Source organism: Moschus berezovskii, chromosome 2 (genome assembly GCF_049115385.1).
Source record: "Moschus berezovskii isolate FMDL1 chromosome 2, NW_MosBer_1.0, whole genome shotgun sequence".
NCBI classification, from domain to species: Eukaryota; Metazoa; Chordata; class Mammalia; order Artiodactyla; family Moschidae; genus Moschus; species Moschus berezovskii.
This window is the reverse complement of record NC_142461.1, coordinates 45,675,404-45,687,941: the sequence shown is the minus strand read 5'-3', so window position 1 is coordinate 45,687,941 and position 12,538 is coordinate 45,675,404. Positions and strand designations below refer to the sequence as shown.

General features: G+C 36.9%; 1 protein-coding gene across 1 annotated transcript in view; it reads left to right on the top strand.

Moving 5' to 3' along the window:
* BMPR2 (bone morphogenetic protein receptor type 2) overlaps positions 1–12,538 on the top strand; it is a 159,291-nt gene that overhangs the window by 101,567 nt on the left and 45,186 nt on the right. The gene's annotated exons all lie outside the window — the stretch shown is intronic.

The window sequence follows — 12,538 nt, the reverse complement described above, 5'->3', positions numbered from 1 at the left end:
TTAAGAAAATGAATGTAGGTGTTGATATTCTTGGGAGCCCTTGTTCTCATTGAAGGAAATGAGGAAACAGTTATAGATGTGGAAATAAAAGAGAATCCTGTGTGAATAGATTGTAGTTCAAAATATTATTAGGGACATATGACTTTAAAAATATCCACATATATGTGTTCTGTGCATTTATATGAAGCTGTGTGTGTGTTTATTTGTGTGTGTATACATACATACCTACCTAAATATATTTCTTACCTTTGTTTGTTGAAAAGAATAAGAAACAAAAGCACACCAGTATCTATGAGTGTACATAACACCCAGATTTAGTTTCTGCTATTACTCCCCAAAATTCCAAACTGAAAGCAAATGAAGCCAGTTGTATTTCACATAAACATTTCTCAGCAAGATCAAACCAGTCAATCCTAAAGAAAATCGGTCCTGAATATTCATTGGAAAAGACCCTGATGTTCGGAAAGATTGAAGGTAGGAGAAGGGGACAACAGAGGATAAGATGGTTGGATGGCATCACTGACTGGATGGACACGAGTTTGAGCAAGCTCTGGTAGTTGGTGATGGACAGGGAAGTCTAGTGTGTTGCAATCCATGGGGTCACAAAGAGTCAGATGCGACTGAACTGAACTGATGACTCCCCAGTCAATGAAACTTGGGCTCCTTGGAAAAATGACTTATTCTAGGACTGGTGCAGTATAGGTACAAAATAAGCCTGCAACATCTTGTAATACTAGAAAGTAAGGAAAGAAGTACCCCCTAAAAGAACGGAGACTTGTCACAGTAATCAGTTTGAAGGATCCTTCCATGAGCTACATTTGAGATCCTTGTAGTATTAAAAAACTACAGTATTAAGTTATAAACTATTGGAGGGAAAATGGATTGGTTCTCTGTTGATAGCAGAGAGAGAGAAGATAGGGCAATTGTTTATAGTAGAATGCCAAGTGGTAAATCGAGAAGTTAGAAAATTATCATTATGCAGCTATCATTCCAAGTATTGGGTCAGGCAAGAATCATCAAATAATCTCAAATCTAGGGGGCAGTCAGTAAAAATAAAGGGTATTTGAATTTAGAATTTCTCCAACATCTATTGCAAGGGGAAAATTAGTAATTATGAAGTGAGAAAATTGGATAGTACCTTAGCCAAGTATTAATGGTATCATTAATGAAGGGCAGATGGACATCCATGATACCCTGAGGACACAATGTGCTAATACAGTACTGTATTTCAACCAAGAAGGCATATCCTGAATCTAATCACAAAGGTAAATCAGGCAAGTCATAAATTAAGAATGTTCTGTTACAGCAAGGGAGTTTGTTTCCCTCAAAAATGTCAGTTCAGTTGCTCAGTCGTGTCCAGCTCTTTGTGACCCCGTGGACTGCAGCATGCCAGCCTTCCCTGTCCATCACCAACTCCCAGAGCCTGCCCAAACTCATATCTATCGAGTTGGTCATGCCATCCAACCATCTCATCCTCTGTCATCCCCTTCTCCCCCTTCTCTTATATATAAGAGTTTTTGTTAGTTTAACATAACCTCTTATTTAAAGGTTAAATTTTTTTTTGGTTTGGGGCCCGAAATGTTAACATTTGAAATTTTTTTGTCTACCAATATAATAATAGGCAAAAAGTTACAGGAAGATCAGCTGTAAGTTAAGTGTGACTGGTTCCTAAAAAATTTAGTGGAATAGGAAGTCCACTGGTGCTTCTGTTGAGGCATAAGTGAAATGTCTGTTTTAAAATAATTAAATACCAGCAGTTAATTATTAATGTTGGAAAAAGTTATATGAGCATTGTTATATGCCATAAAAATTAAGATTCTATTTGGACTATAGATCACCAATGATTTCTAGCTAGTTAGGACCCTAGCTCTTTGGTTTCAAGCATTTTTCTTCCAATCACAGCATCTGAAGTATACTTTTCTATATATTGTATTTCTCCATTAAGAAGAATTATTAGCGTTGAAAAAGAAAAGAAAAATAGCTTCTGATATTGAGAAATGCGTTATCAGTTATTTTGCTGTAACCCCTGATCTCGGGTTGTTGACAACAGAGTCTTTAGCATGTGTTCAGACTGAGTCACATTATCAGATAATTCTCCAAAATAAAACTGACTAGAGATGAGATTTATGGATTGACTGATAAAACTCATGTAGGTCTTTGCTTCTCAGTCATTTTTTTCAAAGATTTTTCTCTTCTACTAATAAATCTGTTTCAGTTGTTTGTCTCTTTAAGGGGATAGGTAACATATTTTGACTATTTGTACTTTAAAAATGAGAAAGTATGAGAATCTTAACACTATCCAGTAGTTCTGTACCTGTTTATGCATTATTATAAGTAAACCTGGTTCTGGACACTGTTATGGATTTCAGGAAGATTAGGTACTTTTCTTCCCTCAAGATCTCCTTTTCTGTGGCCCTTTCCTTTCTCTTAGGAAATCGTCCATCTTTTGTGCCCAGTATGATAGGTTAACTTTTTGAGGTACATTTGTTTTCTTCCCCATCTGCATATGCTGTTCTTAATTCTATTTCCTTTTGGTCTTAAGACATTAGTGTTAGATATTTATTTATTGAGTATTGCTTCTTAAAATATTACGTGCAGTAAACTTTAGATTCTTCAGTTCAGTTCAGTTCAGTTCAGTCGCTCAGTCGTGTCCGACTCTCCGCGACCCCATGAATCACAGCACGCCAGGCCTCCCTGTCCATCACCAACTCCCGGAGTTCACTCAAACTCATGTCCACAGAATTGGTGATGCCATCCAGCCATCTCATTCTCCGTCGTCCCCTTCTCCTCCCGCCCCCAACCTTTCCCAGCATCAGAGCCTTTTCCAGTGAGTCAACTCGTCTCATGAGGTGGCCAAAGTATTGGAGTTTCAGCTTTAGCATCAGTCCCTCCAATGAACATCCAGGATTGATCTCCTTTAGAATGGACTGGTTGGATCTCCTTGCAGTATAAGGGACTCTCAAGAGTCTTCTCCAACACCACAGTTCAAAAGCATCTATTCTTCGGCGATCAGCTTTCTTCACAGTCCAACTCTCACATCCATACATGACCACGGGAAAAACCATTGCCTTGACTAGACGGACCTTGGTCGGCAAAGTAATGTCTCTGCTTTTTAATATACTATCAAGGTTGGTCATAACTTTCCTTCCAAGGAGCAAGCGTCTTTTAATTTCATGGCTGCAATCTTAGAGAATGTTTTTTTCAGATGGGATATATCTACTAATGAAATTTCAATTCAATCTATCAGGATTATACAACTGACAGAGCAGCTTCCTTTGAGTAAACATATAAAAGGGACTCCAGGCCTTTATTACATAGGGAAATTGAAACTAGCTAAATAACATTTTTTGAGTACTCATTAAGGGTGCTGTATGCATTAGGCATTTACATTTAACCCTTACAGAAACATATGAAGTGGTTAGTTACATTCTTGTTTTACATGGACAACATTGAGGTACAGATATGTAATTTACCAAGTCACACCTTTAGTAAGTGATAGAGCCAAGATTTCAGACCAGATGTTTTGACTTCAGAGTATGTGTTACTAAACATTACTTTCTATTAGTTTTAACCATTACTGTCTGTACTCAGTTATCCTTAATTATTACTCTATACACACAAATGGGGACAAATTAATACTTTTTCGTTCATTCATTTGGTAGAATAAAAAGATTTTTTTGAGCATGCTTATGACATTTTCCCCAAATTCAAGGACATCTATTTTTCTTTGTATCATTTCATTAAAAAATACTTAGAGGTATTTAAAAGGGAAATTTCTCATTAACTGTAAATGGAAAGCCAGTATGGTAAGTAGAAGGTGTTGTAAGTATTATAAGAAAGAAGAACTTTAAAAATCACTTATTTATATCCTCTCACACCAGTCAGAATGGCCATCATCAAAAAGTCTACAAACAGTAAGTGCTGGAGATGGTGTGGAGAAAAGGGAAGGCTCTTGCACTGTTGGTGGGAATGTAAATTGATACAGCCACTATGGAAGACGATATGGAGATTACGTTAAAAACTAGGAATAAAACCACCGTATGACCCAGGAATCCCACTCCTAGGCATAAACCCTGAGGAAACCAAAATTGACAAAGACAGATGTATCCTATTGTTTATTGCAGCACTATTTACAATAGCCAGAACATGGAAGTAATCTCGATGTCCATCGATAGATGAATGGATAAAGAAGTTTTGGTACATATACACAATGGAATATTACTTGGCCATAAAAGGGAATGCATTTAGACAGAAAACAGCAAAATTCTGTAAAGCGATTATCCTTCAATAAAGAAATAAATGTAAAAAAAACAGCATAAAAAAAAAGGAACGCATTTGAGTATGTTCTGATGAGGTGGATGAACCTAGAACCTATTATACAGAATGAAGTGAGTCAGAAAGAGAAAGATAAATATCATATTCTAATGCATATATACGGAATCTAGAAAAATGGTACTGAGGAATTTATTTACAGGACAGAAGTGGAGAAACCGACATAGAGAATAGACTTACGGACAAGGGGAGAGGGGAGGAGAGGGTGAGATGTATGGAAACTTACATTACCATATGTAAAATTGATAGACATTGGGAATTTGGGAATTTGCTGTGTGGCTCAGGAAACTCAAACAGGGGCTCTGTATCAACCTAGAGGGATGGGGTAGGAGATGGGAGGGAGGTTCAAAAGGGAGGGGATATATGTATACCTGTGGCTGATTCATGTTGAGGTCTGATGGAAAGCATCTGTAAAGCAATTATCCTTCAATAAAAAATAAATCTAAAAAAATGCTTATTTAATTGTAAATAAGTTGAAAGTAAGTTAGTTAATTAGCTAGATATTGTTGCTTATCAAATTGTCTGAAACTTGAGGCTTGCTTTCTTTGTGTTAAAAGAAGAGAATAGCAAATGTTTATGAGGTAATAGAATTAAACTGCCACCAAGTTGAGATTTTATTTTTTAATAACAAGACGAAAGAAAGAAACTTCACTAATACATGTCCATGTAGCACCTACAAAGTCTGACACTTTAGGAAAGTGAACTATATTATTTTGAGTTTCTTGCAACCATGAGGGACTTTGTGGTACTTACTCTGTTTAAAAAGAAAGCCAGTCTTTAAGTAAATGAATTTGTATCTACAGTATTCTTTTATTTTCTTAAACCCTTAGTTCACCCTTTATGTGTTTGTAAATGCCAAGAGTTTGAAAGAAGTATATAATTAATGCAGTATTTGCAGTTATTTTAGAAAAATGTCTTGATAACACTTTTGGAATAGGTGTAATTAACCTCCCTAACTGTAAACAAGATAATCAAGTTAGTAGAAAAGCAGGCAAAAATTTATCATTTAAAAGAATTAAACTTTATTCAGTGTGTTTAGTATTTTAAGTTCTTCGATGAAAGTCAGTATAAAAATGTAGAATACTTTTCTTTTATGTATGTTATTCATTAAGTTGATGGTTAGATCAGGTTGATAATAAAGATTAAACTGCAAAAAAAAATAAAGATTGAACTGCATCTAATGCTAGGTTTAAGAAATTCTAATTTATGCTGTGCTGTTTGTTAAGATTAGAAATTCTAATTTCAGCATCTGGCAACAAATGTCTTTATCTCACACTAAGCTAGAAACGAAAGTCTACGTTCAGAGACACTGACATTGGCATAGGGCCACAGCTAGGTTTTTAGCTATTGTGAATTTATAGTGATGTTTTTCAGTTTTTACTGCTTCTGTGACAGCATTAAAGCAATTGAGTAGACAGAAAATGGGTAATAAGAATGTCTTAAAATTTTTTTGCTTAATAGTTCATGAAGCATTAAACAAAATATGTCATTCCTTTTTATACTTACTGAAAATATTATTAGACATAGTACACTACCATATACACTACCATATGTAAAATAGTTTGCCAGTGTGAATTTGTTGTATGACTCAGGGAGCTCATACTGGGACTCTGTGACAACCTAGAGGGGTGGGAGGTGGGAGAGAGGTTCAGAAGGGAGGGGGCATATGTCTACCTATTGGTGATTCATGTTGATGCATCGCAGAAACCAACACAATGTTGTAAAGCAATTATCCTTCAAGTAAAAATAAATAAAATGTTAAAAAAAATATTAGTGGAGAAGAAGTGACACAAAAGAAATAGAGGAATGCATTCCTGTAGAAAAATATTAATTCTTTAACGCTGTAGTTGTTGTTTTGTTCCTAAGTTGTGTCTTGACTCTTTGCGACCCCATGAACTGTAGCTGGCCAGGCTCCTCTGCCCATGAGATTTTCCAGGCAAGAATACTGGAGTGGGTTGCTTCTCCAGGGAATCTTCCCCACCCAGGGATCACACCCAATTTCATTGGTAGGCAGATTCTTGATCACTGAGCCATGAGGGAAGACCCATGGTAAGAATATAATTCACTATAATCCTATAGTAACAAGATTCTATTTATCCATGTTATTTATGTTCTTGGTCAGTCAGTTTTGATTCTGAAGTTTTGCTGCTGCTGCTAAGTCACTTCAGTCATGTCCGACTCTGTGTGACCCCATAGATGGAAGCCCACCAGGCTCCCCCATCCCTGGGATTCTCCAGGCAAGAACACTGGAGTGGGTTGCCATTTCCTTCTCCAGTGTGTGAAAGTGAGAAGTGAAAGTGAAGTCGCTCAGTTGTGTCTGACCTTTTGCTGCTGCTGCTGCTGCTACTAAGTCACTTCAGTCGTGTCCGACTATTTGTGACCCCATAGATGGAAGCCCACCAGGCTCCCCCGTCCCTGGGATTCTCCAGGCAAGAACACTGGAGTGGGTTGCCATTTCCTTCACCTCTACCCTATTGAAAGTCCATCCTATTCCATGTTTACCAACTTGACCATAACTATAAAAAGGAATAAACTGATATTTAAAAATAAACGTCTTCTGAGATACAAATGTGGAATATTGATCAAAAAATAATTTCAATGTCTTCATTTCAATAACTGCAATAAATTTTCTTGTCTTCTGTGATTTCCAGTTCCATACGTGTTCTGTACCTGTTGTCCTGCGTTAACTGTGCTTCATTTTCTTGTTGTATCTCTGATTACTGAGAAGTTTTTGCATCTTTTCATATGGAAGAACTCATTATTCTTAAATCCATAAATATTTAGTGGTTTCTGATGCCAACATATCATTAAAAGTAGAGTTACAGATACATGAAAATTTTCCAGTACATCCAAAACCAAGATGAAACTGGGTTCTAGGACTCTTTCATCAGTAGAAATTAATAAAGAGGCCAGACACGAAATTCAGGCAAGGCTTTATTGGGACTTACGTTCCAGCAGGAGGGAGTGAAAACAAGTAAAATGTTCCCTTGCTTCTTCCCTGAGGGTCGAAGGATTGGAACTGGTCCCTTTTAGGGGTGGGTCCACAAGTCAGGCCAGGGGGGTGATGGGGGTGGCTTACCCATCCCATTGGTGGCGCTATGTACAGGGGTCACTTGCAGTACCCTGCTTTTGCTCCTGCCTCCTCAGAAGTGGCAGTTGGGTTTTTTATCTTTTTTGTATCTTGTTCATAATTTGCCCCATCTGTGAATGCATGCAGTTATTTTTAAGACCCTTTTGGTTTGTTTGTATTTTGTTTCTTGAGGAGACACTGGTCCAGTTGCAGGCCCTGCAGCAAAAGGTACCAGGTTCCAACGTGTCTCAAAACCAGCTGTGGTTTGTATAGCAGCTGTCTTTAAAATAATATGTTGGTTTTTAAAAAATGAGATATCATTGACATATATAGCATTATATTTAGTTTCATATGTTCAACATAATCATTATAGTAATCTTGACATTCTCTGTGCATGCATGGTGAGTCACTTCCGTTGTTTCCGACTCTTTGTGACCCTGTGGAATGTAGCCCACCAGGCTCTTCTGTCCATGGGATTCTCCAGGCAATAATACTGGAGTGTGTTGCCTTTTCCTCCTCCAGGGTATCTTCCCGGCCCAGGGATTGAACCCGCATCTCTTACATTGGCTGGCAGGTTCTGTTTTTGTTTTAATATTCCACATAAAAGATCATATATTTCTCTTTATCTGTCTGATTCATTTTACTTTGCACAATGCCCTCAGGGGTGCATCCATGTTGTTGCAAATAGACTTCCTTCCTTTTTTATGGTGAATATGTGTGTGTGTGTGTGTGTGTATACACATATACCACATTTTTTAATTCATACATTCATCAATAGATACTTCGGCTGTTTCCATATCTTGCCTATTGAAAATAATGCTGCAGTGAGCATGGGGTGCATGTATCTTTTTGAGTTGATGTTTTCATTTTCTCCAGACATAAGATAAGTATCGGGCAGTGGAGTTGCTGTGTCATATGTTACTTCTGAAGAAGGACATGGCAACCCACTCCAGTGTTCTTGCCTGGAGAATCCCAGGGACAGGGTTTAATTTTTTGAGGACACTCCATACTGTTTTCCACAGTAGCTGCACCAATTTTCATTGCCAATAACAGCACACAGCGTGTTCTTTTCTTAACACTTCGCCAACACTTGTTATTTCTTGTCCTTTATATAAAAAATGTTGGATGGTAGCGTGGAGATGTAGTCACCCTAATATGTTTATCACTGGACCATTTTTTGGCTTTCCCTTTTTTTCTTTCAATTATTTACTAACTACTATAAAGGCTTACTCCTTGGAAGGAAAGTTATGACCAACCTAGATAGCATATTAAAAAGCAGAGACATTACTTTGCCAACCAAGGTCTGTCTAGTCAAGGCTATGGTTTTTCCCGTGGTCATGTATGGATGTGAGAGTTGGACTGTGAAGAAAGCTGATCGCAGAAGAATTGATGCTTTTGATCTGTGGTGCTGGAGAAGACTCTTGAGAGTCCCTTGTACCGCAAGGAGATCCAACCAGTCCATTCTAAAGGAGATCAATCCTGGGTGTTCATTGGAAGGACTGATGCTAAAGCTGAAGCTCCAATACTTTGGCCACCTCATGCGACGAGTTGACTCACTGGAAAAGACTCTGATGCTGGGAGGGATTGGGGGCGGGAGGAGAAGGGGACGACAGAGAATGAGATGGCTGGATGGCATCACCGACTGTGGACATGAGTTTGGGTGAACTCCGGGAGTTGGTGATGGACAGGGAGGCCTGGCGTGCTGTGATTCATGGGGTCGCAAAGAGTCGGACACAACTGAGCAACTGAACTGAACTGATAAAGGCTTAACTAATTTTTTAAAATTAAAATTTTTTTTCATATTCTTGCCAGTTACTTCAATTAACTTTTAATCCTAGGCTACATCCACAAGACCTCAGTCTTTTCCGTTACATATCCCTATTTTTTTCTAGTTATTCCTCTGTATTTCAAGATGTTCAGTAATGTGTTAAATTAATTAAAGATCAGTTGATAGAATGAAAGACTGACATAGCTTGGATCTATTGGTTTATAGTTATGAGAAAGCAATGTTTAAATGGTTATATGTTAAGGGAGACTCGTGCTGACCCAAATTTTGAAGTATTTTATGATGGAGCAAAGTGGCACTTTTTTTTTTAATTGAACTATAGTTGATTTACAATTCTGTTCTGGTTTCAGGTATATATAAAGTTATTTGATTATATGTTTATATATATTGACTATAGTTCCCTATGCTGTACAATAAATCTTTGTCGTTTATCTGTTTTATGTATAGTGGTGTGTATCTGTTAATCCCATACTCCTAATTTTATCACCCCCTTTCCCCTTTGGTAACCATAAGTTTGTATTCTACATCTGTGAGTCTGTTTCTGTCTCGTAAATAAGTTCATTTGTATTATTTTTTAGATTCCACATATAAGTGATGCAATGTTTGTCTTTCTAACTTAATTTACTTAGTATGATCATCACTAGCTCCTTCTGTGCTGCAAATGGCAATAAAAAATGGCATTCTTTAATTTCAGTTTTTATTAATATTGGCACAGAGATTAACAGTCTGATGTTTAATTCAAAATTCAGGCTTTCTGTTTTAGAATTTATGGAGCGTTTTTTCCTGGCTGTCTTTGTTTTTTGGTTTTTGTTGCTGTTGTTACTGTGGAAAAGGATTTTGCCTGCTGATTTTTATGTGTGATTTTAAGAGAGATTTTTACATATTTTTTCCCACTAGAAATTTATACATATATTTAAAAGAGTTGTTTACAATTATTTCACTATAAGGACTTCTCTTTTTCTGTCTGTCCTGAATTCCTCCATGCTAATTTGGGGACGATTTTGTGTGCCAAAGTGCATTTTATTAACTAGAGGAGCACTTTTTTTCCTTTTTTAAAAAAATCTATCAGACACATCTTAGTGCCCTTCAACCTAGCAAATCGCATGGTATTTCTAGCTGCCAGAACTGCTGACCAGAGGTCATTGCTTGGAAGTGAAGGAAAAGGAAATTGAGCTTATTATTTCCTTTATCATAGACTAAAAATATACTGAAATAAATGCTAATAGTACCTGTAAAACATTTTTATAACTACTAGAAATTATGTTACTGAGTTCTGGTCTTTATGTATATGTATATATCCTTGATATTTTAAAAATAAAAAGTTAACTTTGAAAAAAGTGAGAACGATCCTCGTAGAGTAGTTTTTTTTAAATTGTGGTAACATAAAATTGACCATCTTAACCATTTTTAAGTGTACAGTTCAGTTCAGTATTGTTATTCAACCAATCTCCAGATCTCTTTTCATCTTGCACATCTGAAGCTCACAAAAGTTAAATAAAATGTTGATCTTTGGGGAGTATTACATGTCTTACTCCACAAAACAATCAAAGTGCTGTGTTTTAAATAAACAAATACCATTTATTTTTCCAGCATTAATAGTTCAGCCTGTAGTTAATAGCAGGGTTATAGGCATTTCTTATATAGCCTCTTTTGTTTAGATGTTAATATATCTATAATTGTGAGAAAAACAGGTAAAAGTAGAAAAATTTTTTATAAACTATTCCTAAATGTCTAATTTTTAGATAACCAAAAGTTGTGTATATTTGCACGCATTTGTTTAATATGTTACAATAGAAGGTATACTTATTTGTCAACTGTTGACAATGATACTTCTTAAGTAAGCCACCTCTGAGTTCACTGGCCTTAACAACAAGCGTTTATTATGATCACCATTCTTGAAGATCTGCTGGATTTGCCTGATACAGGCTGTACTCAGGTCCAGGCTATAGGGTCACTTCAGGCGTTCGCTGTCTGGGGCTCAGGATAAAGGGGCAGCATTCTACTCAGAATGGGCTAGTTCATCACAGGGAGCTCAAATAGAATTGTCCAAGCATATTTTAGATCTCTGTTAGTTTTATATATTTGCCAACCTTCTGTTGTCCAAGTAAGTCATGTGGCCAAATTCAATATCAACAGGTAGGAAAGTATATTCCATCTACCATGAGACCATAGGAGAATGTGGATATATTTCTGTTACAGCAAAGAGAGACTTTTAGAAACCAAGAAAAGTTACTTTCTAAACTTAAAAGGAAGATTTCTTTAGCACCTATATATTTAGTACCAGCTCTATTTTTTCCTAATAAATTCCTCACTTCTTTTAAAAGTAAAATCTGTTGCATATAAGAATGGACATCCAAAATATACCCACAAGTGGTATAAATCAAAATTATTTTCACTATGCTAGCTTTTAAAGGCAATGGCAACCCACTCCAGTACTCTTGCCTGGAAAATCCCGTGGGTAGAGGAGCCTGGTGGGCCGCTGTCTGTGGGGTCGCACAGTTGGACACGACTGAAGCAACTTAGCAGCAGCAGCAACTTTTAATACAGATACTCTAGTTAGGTGATTTTCTTCGTACTTTAAAATAGCCTGTTACTGTAAAGATCAATAGTTTTTAAAAATTAGGTTGGTATTTTTAATTGATGATTCTTGAAGTGGATCTGTCAAAGGATTAAGAGCTACTAAACAAGTCACTCAAAGAGTAACATGTCTTTCTTTCCAATTTGATAAAATACTAAGATTTTTATAAAAACATAAGTTGTTTTTATCTCACAGAGATTATGTGATAAATATCTTTTGCTTTTCTTTGAAAACCGAGGTAGAGTTGCAGTGAACCTACAACTTCTTTTTTTTTTTTTTTTTTTGAACCTACAACTTCTTACATTACCCAGCATTTCATTAGTGCTTCTAAGCGGGACAGTTCAGTTCAGTCACTCAGTTATGTCCCACTCTTTGTGACTCCATGGACTGCAGCACTCCAGGCTTCCCTGTCCATCACCAACTCCCTGAGCTTGCTCAAACTCATGTCCATTGAGTCATTAATGCCATTCAACCATCTCATGCTCTGTCGTCCCCTTCTCCTCCTGCCCTCAGTCTTTCCCAGCATCAGGGTCTTTTCCAGTGAATCAGTTCTTTGCATCAGGTGGCCAAAGTCAGCTTCAGCATCAGTCCTTCCATTGAATATTCAGGACTAATTTCCCTTAGGATAGACTGGTTTAATCTCCTTGTAGTTCAAGGGACTCTCAAGAGTCTTCTCCAGCACCACAGTTCAAAAGCATCAGTTCTTCGGGGTCAGCTATTTTTATAGTCCAAGCAGGACATGTCAGTGCCTTTAAGACAGGTTTGCAGACAA